Here is a 7,679-nt window from a genome sequence, read left to right as displayed (position 1 = left end):
TTCTCACACCTCCAGAACAAGTCTCATTTTTCATAAAATCATCATTTCTATGAAAACTCCGCACAACTTCGTCTGGCATCCTGGCAACACCACCACTGAGGACTAATTAAGTAATTGGACGTTTACAAATATCTTAATTAATCACCTTCCGCAGCAGGGCCACCTTCCGGCATCAGGAGCCGGGCCTCTGTAGCAGTGATGAGTATGTAGTGTGTGTACTGTGTGAGTGTGCATCATAAGTGTATGTATGTATGTATGTATAACCCCCTCCCTGCAGTCTAATCCTCCCTGGAGATGGCTGCTGGGAGAACTACATCTCCCGGCAGCCCTTGCACCTTCCAGCAGCCCTCTCCCCAGTGGCAAGTTGGGGGGAGACCACCGGATAGGCGAGTATGCTATTTTTTTTATTGTATATTTCTTATGCGCCACAGAGTTCCACAACCACTTTTTTTTATTGGTAATCCAAAATTGGACACTGCAGGTGCCTGGATGCCTACCATCCAGCCTATACCCAGCATGAATACTCCTGTGCCCCCTAGTGGACAAAAAAGAAATTGATTACTTCTTAAGAGGACCAAAGATTGCAACAGGACGCTTAGCAGAGTAACAATCCTTGTCTAGAGCAGGGGATCTCAACTTTACTCCTCAAGTACCACCAACAGGCCACGTTTTGTGAATTTCTATAACCATGTACAGGTGAGTAAATCTAGTTTGCTGGTTCAGTAATTATCCTGCTCACTTCCAGAGAGAAATCCTGAAAACATGACCCGTTAGAAAACCGGAGTGTTGACGATGAGAACCACTGGTCTAAGGACAAATTCTCTGCAGTCTGAAGTACATTGACTAGCCTCTTTGGTCACGAATGTCCAACACCAAATTAAAAGGGTGAGATCCATACCTAGATTTCATCTTTTCAGTCACCAAGAAAGGCTAAATATGGTTTTGGAATAAGAAAAGCAGAAGTGTACAACTGCGCACCCTTAAAACAAGATATTATACCACCCCTTCGCTTCTTGCAAAGTAAAGCAGAAACCCATGTGCAAAATCAAGGTTAAAGGCCCATACACACGGTGAGATTCAGGCTATGCCCGATTCTCACCAAGCGACAGGGGCTAGGTCGGCATCGCAAGCACATAATGAGTGTGCTTGCGATACGGACTATGTACGATTTTGGCTAACTGTAAATTTTGACTATCACTTCTATAGAGCTAGTCAAAATTTACTTGCCTGCACAGTCTATCTATGCTTGCAATGCCGACTGCGCATCAGCATCGAATTGGGATCGCAATTTTCTTACGATTTTGACTATATAGTCAAAATCATTAGAAAAAATCTCCCCGTGTGTACACACCATTACTTGTTTTTAACAACCAAGCTGGACTATATCAAGGCTGGGCTTCAGTCAATTTATAATACAACCGTGTGTGTTAGCTACCATAGTCAAAAGAGATGCAGAGCTAGCTTACATTGAAAGGACGTCCAGGTTACATCTTTTACCTCAAAGTAGCCAATATAACATTGTGCTGCAGTGAAATGAAAGGCAGGATGCTGAATGGCCATTCGATCATATCCAGTCTTCGATTTATGCTTATGTAGTATTATATTTACTTTTGGTAATAATCCAAAGTGGTTTTAAGTACAGTTCTACTCTACTGTGAAAGCGATTTCAAAGTGGTCACGCACATCGACATGTAGAAAATCTGGCGTTATTATAAAAACATCTCCTTAACGAACAGCAATGTTCAGGAAAAAAATAAATATATAAAAAAATAATAAACTTAAAAAGACAGGAACATGTCAGAAGAAATGCTTTGTGCCTTATACATCTCCTCTGTTCTCTGTAAACTGCTTTATTAGGTTTCAGCACTACACAGACAGAAGTTGAGATTAGCAGGAGGATTCATTTAGCAAATTAATTGATTATACAAAATTTAAATAAGATCTGGAGAAATGACAATAGTGCAGACATCATGAATTCTGTTTTTTCTTCAAACAGTAGCAAATAAAAGTCTAGGTGAAGCAACATTTCTGTTTAACGCGACATCACTTAAGCTATGTTCACCCAGACAAGATTGCTTGAGGTTTTTTAAGGTTTTTTTACCTAATTTTTTTTTTTTTTTTTTTTTACATGTCAGTCCATTGGATGCAGCAAATTATATTGGAAGAAAGGTTAAAAAAAAAAAAAAAAAAAAAGCTGTGAAAATATTGCCAGACAGCTGTATGATGCACAGAATCCATTTTAATTACATTTTCCCTACATACTGTACTATAAAAATATCACAGAATGGCAGAAAAAGAATCCAGTCTCATTGTGTTATGAAAATGGATAATGATCAAGAAAACCACTGTGGTGCTTGGGTTAGACAGCTATGTCTTCTATATATTGTAATCCAAATATAAAAGTATGTTTATATATGCAGTGGATCTGCAAAGTAATGTAAAAAAAAGTGACTGGAGAGGTATTCATAGAAATACATAAACATTTACATACCAACCTGTGTTCCTTAGTATAAACACTACAGGCAAACACCAAGTGATATACATTATTAACACATGCCACCGTGTGGCTGCCACCCATGTGTGCACTTGGATAGTTGTTTATTAAATGACATCTACAAACTTATGTAAAATGTGAAGAATCCTGAAGGCTCAGCTAATGTCCCAATCGCTTCTTACTGGTTGCTAAAGCCAGGATACGGAAGAAGTATGGGGACATTGCGAATGATTAGACACAGTGTACAAAATAAAGAGAAGCACCATGACAAAGGAACGCAGAGGCTGCAAAGTAGACAAGACTTGCAGCACACACAGAGGGCCATGACAACATATATACAAAAGAAAATGTTCACATATAAAAACAATTCGCAAAAGCACCACTTTAATATGGTGTCAGTCTGATAAGACTACAGCTAAGTCCATTTATGAAAGGGCACCTCAGGCATATACGATCACATATATAAAAAGAGAAATTATTCCCAATTCTAATTGAATGTTATCTGTTTGACACTTAATAAAAGACCTAATGCTGGGCATACACTATACAATTATCTGCCCGTTCTACCCAATATCAGCATAGTGTATGTGCACGACTAATCTGAAAATATTGTTTGGTCGGACACCGGATCGTTCACCATGTCCATCTGATGGAACATTTTGAAGTTGCAAGATCCCCGCATTTGGCAGTGTATGCAATGCTGTGGTCACATGATGGACATTTCCCCTGTTCCTTCGCAGTGGAGGAACTGAGAAATACCCCCTCGCCCTACACACACACACACACACACACACACTTCCTCACAGCGAGAACGCAGATATTGTGTGGCCATATGCTATGAGAGATCTCGCAATGTATGCCTATAATATCTGATGGGTGTCAGGCTGCCAGATATAAAGTCTGACAGGCATTTTATCTGGGCATGTAACTGTATGTACTTCTGATGGGTCTGTTACAGTAGATGCTTCAAATACATTGTTATAGTGCCGAAGGGCTGTTAAGAAAAGTGGGAATTAACGCTAAATCCTTCAAATACAGTTCACTATGCAAGTTCCCAGCAGCCCTTATGATGCGTGCAGCAGCATAGCTCAATGTGAGTCAACATAGTAATATGGACTTTGAAATTGCATTTGTTTTAACACACCCTCTGAATGTTTCTTTGCTAATACACTACATTTGGAGGGGAAATGACATGGGAGGCATTCAAGATTCCGGGATCCCGGCAGTCAGGATACAGACGCCGGGATCCCGACACCCGGTGACCTACCGGTGGTCGCAGTCCCGAATGCCGACCGGAATTTCCACTCGGGAATAGAACCCTGTGGCGTCCAAAAGCCTCCACCAAGCTTGGATCGTGGGGAGCGCAGTGAGCACGCGAGGGGACACAATGCACTCGCTGCTGGTATTCCAGCATCGGTCTCCCGCGTATGCAATAGATCCTAGACTACAGCTACAGGCACTGAATTATTTAAGAGCAAAACAGGATGATGGAGAGGACCCACTCTGCATTGGATGCAAAACCCCTTCAAGCATTCAAACAGTTATGGAAACAACAATGCATTTATGGGCTGGTTTATCATCTTGGATGTTATCAGGGAAGCGTAAAGGGGGGTACTCACGGGAGAGATGTGTGCTGAGCGATCTTAACACAGACCGCTCAGCACACATCTCTCTCCCCTCTCAGCACAGCGCGATGTGCTGAGCGAGGGGGAAAGCCGACGGGGAGCCGCTCACTTCACACAACGGTGAAGTGAGCGACCCGCTAGATTGAGCCTGCATGCAGCTCAATCTAGCACCGGCGATAGCGATGCGCGGGGCCGCGCATCGCTATCGCTGGGGGGCATACACACGGCAGATCCGTGCTTAAAATCTAAGCAATCTAGCAAGATTGCTTAGATTTTAAGCACGGATCTCTCCGTGTGTACTCCCCTTTAGTATTAGAGGATGTTCTGAGCTAAGGACTGTTCAGGTATGCATTGCCACTTACACAAATCGCAGTGCCAGTCAAACAAACAAGATAAAAAAGGGGATCAATAAGATAAGCCCAGCACTAGGAATGTTGCCACAGGAAGATTTTATAGTGACTGCTAAATGAGGCATATTTAGTTTTACAATTTATTTAAAATAAGAGGAATGTAATGGTAGTTTTGCCATAAAATAATTATGCTTTTTATAAAGACAGCCCCAAATTATTCCATGGATATGTATAAAAAAGGAGATTTATGGTAGACTTACCATAGGTAAATCTTTTTCTGCGAGGTACACTGGGTTCCACAGGGAATACATCGGGGTGTAGCGTTGGATCTTGATCCGAGGCACCAACAGGCTAAAGCTTTGACTGATCCCAGGATGCATTGCACCAGCTCCTCTATGACCCCACCTCCAGGACACTGGAGCTCAGTTTCGTTAACCAGTCCAATGCAGTAGCAGGTAAGAGAGATGGTAGATGTTAGTCAGATAGACCCACATTCTCACGACAGGAGAAGGGACCAGCGGCTAATGCCATACAACCCCAAAGTAGCTAAGTACATCAGGGTGGGCGCACTGTGGAACCCAGTGTACCTCGCAGAAAGAGATTTAACTATGGTAAGTCTACCATAAATCTCCTGTTCTGCAGCGGGGTATACTGTATTCCACAGGGAATACATCGGGGTTGTCCTAAAGCAGTTTCTCACGGGAGGGGACGCACCGTAGCAGGCACAAGATCCCGGCGTCCAAAGGAAGCATCCTGGGAGGCGGAAGTATCAAAGTCATAGAACCTAATGAACGTGTTCACTGAGGACCACGTAGCCGCTTGCACAATTGTTCAGCGGACGCGCCTCCTCGGGCCGCCCAAGAAGGTACAACAGGCCGAGTAGAATGGACTTTGATAGCAGCAGGAGCTGGGAGTCCAGGCTGCGCATAGGTTTGTGCAATCACCATTCTAATCCATCTGGCCAAGGTTTGCTTATTCGCAGGCCAGCCACGTTTGGGCATCTGACCTTCTGATAGAGGCAGTCCTCGCCACGTAAATACGGAGAGCCCGTACCACATCCAAAGACCGTTGTTTGGAGGACAAACCAGAAGAGATAAAGGCCGGTACCACAATCTCTTGGTTAAGATGGAAAGATGACACCACCTTAGGTAGATAACCGGCGCGAGTGCTAAGAAATGTCCGGTCACAGTGAAAAATCAAAAAGGGTGGACGACAGGACAAAGCGCCTAAGTCCGACACCCTCCTAGCAGAGGCAATAGCCAGCAGAAACACGACCTTAAGTGTAAGGCATTTAAAGTCCACAGACTCAAGAGGCTCAAATGGAGGCTCTTGTAGGGCATTCAAGACAACAGACAGATCTCATCGAGCCACAGGAAGGACATAGGGAGGCTGAATCCGTAAAACACCCTGAGTGAAAGTATGAATGTCAGGAATAGACGCAATCTTCCTCTGAAACCACACCGACAAGGCAGATATATGAACCTTGAGGGAGGCCAGACGAAGGCCTAAGTCTAGGCCTTGTTACAGAAAAGCCAAAAGTCTGGAAGTTCTGAACGTGTACGCAGACCCTGTAATAAATCCATGCAGAAGCCGGTTTGCGGGCCTTCAACATAGTTTGAATAACCGCCTCAGAGAATCCTTTGGCCCTCAGGAGTAAAGCTTCAAGAGCCACGTCATCAAAGCCAGTCTGGCCAGGTCCGGGTAGACACAAGGGCCCTGAACGAGGCGGTCGGGACGTTGCAGAAGTAGAAGAGGACGCTCGATCAGTAGACCCTGCAGGTCTGAAAACCAATGCCGTCTGGGCCACACTGGAGCGACTAGAAGTAGTATTCCTCCTTCTTGCTTGAACTTCCGTATTACCTTGGGCAGGAGTGACACTGCAGGGAACACGTACGGCAACCGAAAGTTCCATGGAATTGCCAGTGCGTCCACGAACGCTGCTTGAGGATTCCTTGTCCTTGATTCGAAGACCGGAACCTTGTGATTGTGTCGAGACGCCATCAGGTCTACATCTGGTAGGCCCCACTTGTCCACTAGGAGTTGAAAGACTTCCGGATGAAGACTCCACTCTCCGGTGTGTACGTCCTGATCACTGAGGAAATCTGCTTCCCAGTTGAGGACTAGGGGAATGAACACAGCCGATATTGCTGGCAGATGGCGTTCCACACAATAAAGGATTTTTGATACTTCCAGCATTGGCATGTGGTTTCGAATGCCGCCTCGATGATTTATGTACGCCACCGTGGTGGCGTTGTCCGATTGTACGTGCCCTGCCTCTGATACATAACAGGCCTGTTCAAGAGTCAACCATTGAACACTGCCCGCAATTCCAGAATGTTCATCGGGAGGAGAGATTCCTCTTTGGTCCACCGACCCTGGAGAGAGTGTTGCTCCAAACCGCGCCCCAACCCTCCGCTGACTGGCGTCCATTGTCAGTAGGACCCAGTTGGGGATCCAGAAGGGACGGCCCCTGCTCAACTGTTGGTCCTGCAGCCACCAGCTCAGTGACCGACGAACCTTTGGAGTCAAGGAGATCATTTGAGACCTGATCCGATGAGGCAGGCCGTCCCACTTGCAAAGGATTAACCTCTGCAGAGGGCGGGAATGAAATTGAGCGTACTCTACCATGTCAAAAGCAGACACCATGAGGCCTAGTACTTGCATCGCCGAGTGTATCGACACTCTTGGGCGAGAAAGGTAGCATCTGATCCTGTCCTGAAGTTTCAGGACTTTCTCTGGAGACAGAAACAGTATTTGACAGTGTGTGTCCAGCAGCGCCCCCAGGTGCACCATGCTCCAAGCAGGGACCAGCAAGGACTTTTTTCCCAGTTTATGAGCCACCCGTGGGCTTGTAGGATAATCTTGGGAGTTCGCAAGGATCAGCAAGTCATCCAGATATGGTAGGATCCCGATTCCCTGACGGCGGAGAAGGGTCGTCATCACGGCCATGACCTTGGTGAAGATCCGAGGGGCCGTGGCCAGTCCAAATGGCAGAGCCTGGAATTGATAATGTAGGTTGCCATTAGCAAACCGCAGATATTGTTCATGCGATATGGCAATAGGTATATATGCAGGTAAGCATCCTGTATGTCCAGGGATACTATATAGTCTTCGGGTTCCATGGCCAGTACAATAGAGCGCAGAGTTTCCATACGGAATTTGGACACTCTCACAAATTTGTTCAATGCTTTGAGGTTGAGTATAGGCTGG

This window comes from Pseudophryne corroboree, chromosome 6 (assembly GCF_028390025.1).
Source record: "Pseudophryne corroboree isolate aPseCor3 chromosome 6, aPseCor3.hap2, whole genome shotgun sequence".
Taxonomy (NCBI): domain Eukaryota; kingdom Metazoa; phylum Chordata; class Amphibia; order Anura; family Myobatrachidae; genus Pseudophryne; species Pseudophryne corroboree.
This window is presented reverse-complemented; position numbering follows the sequence as displayed.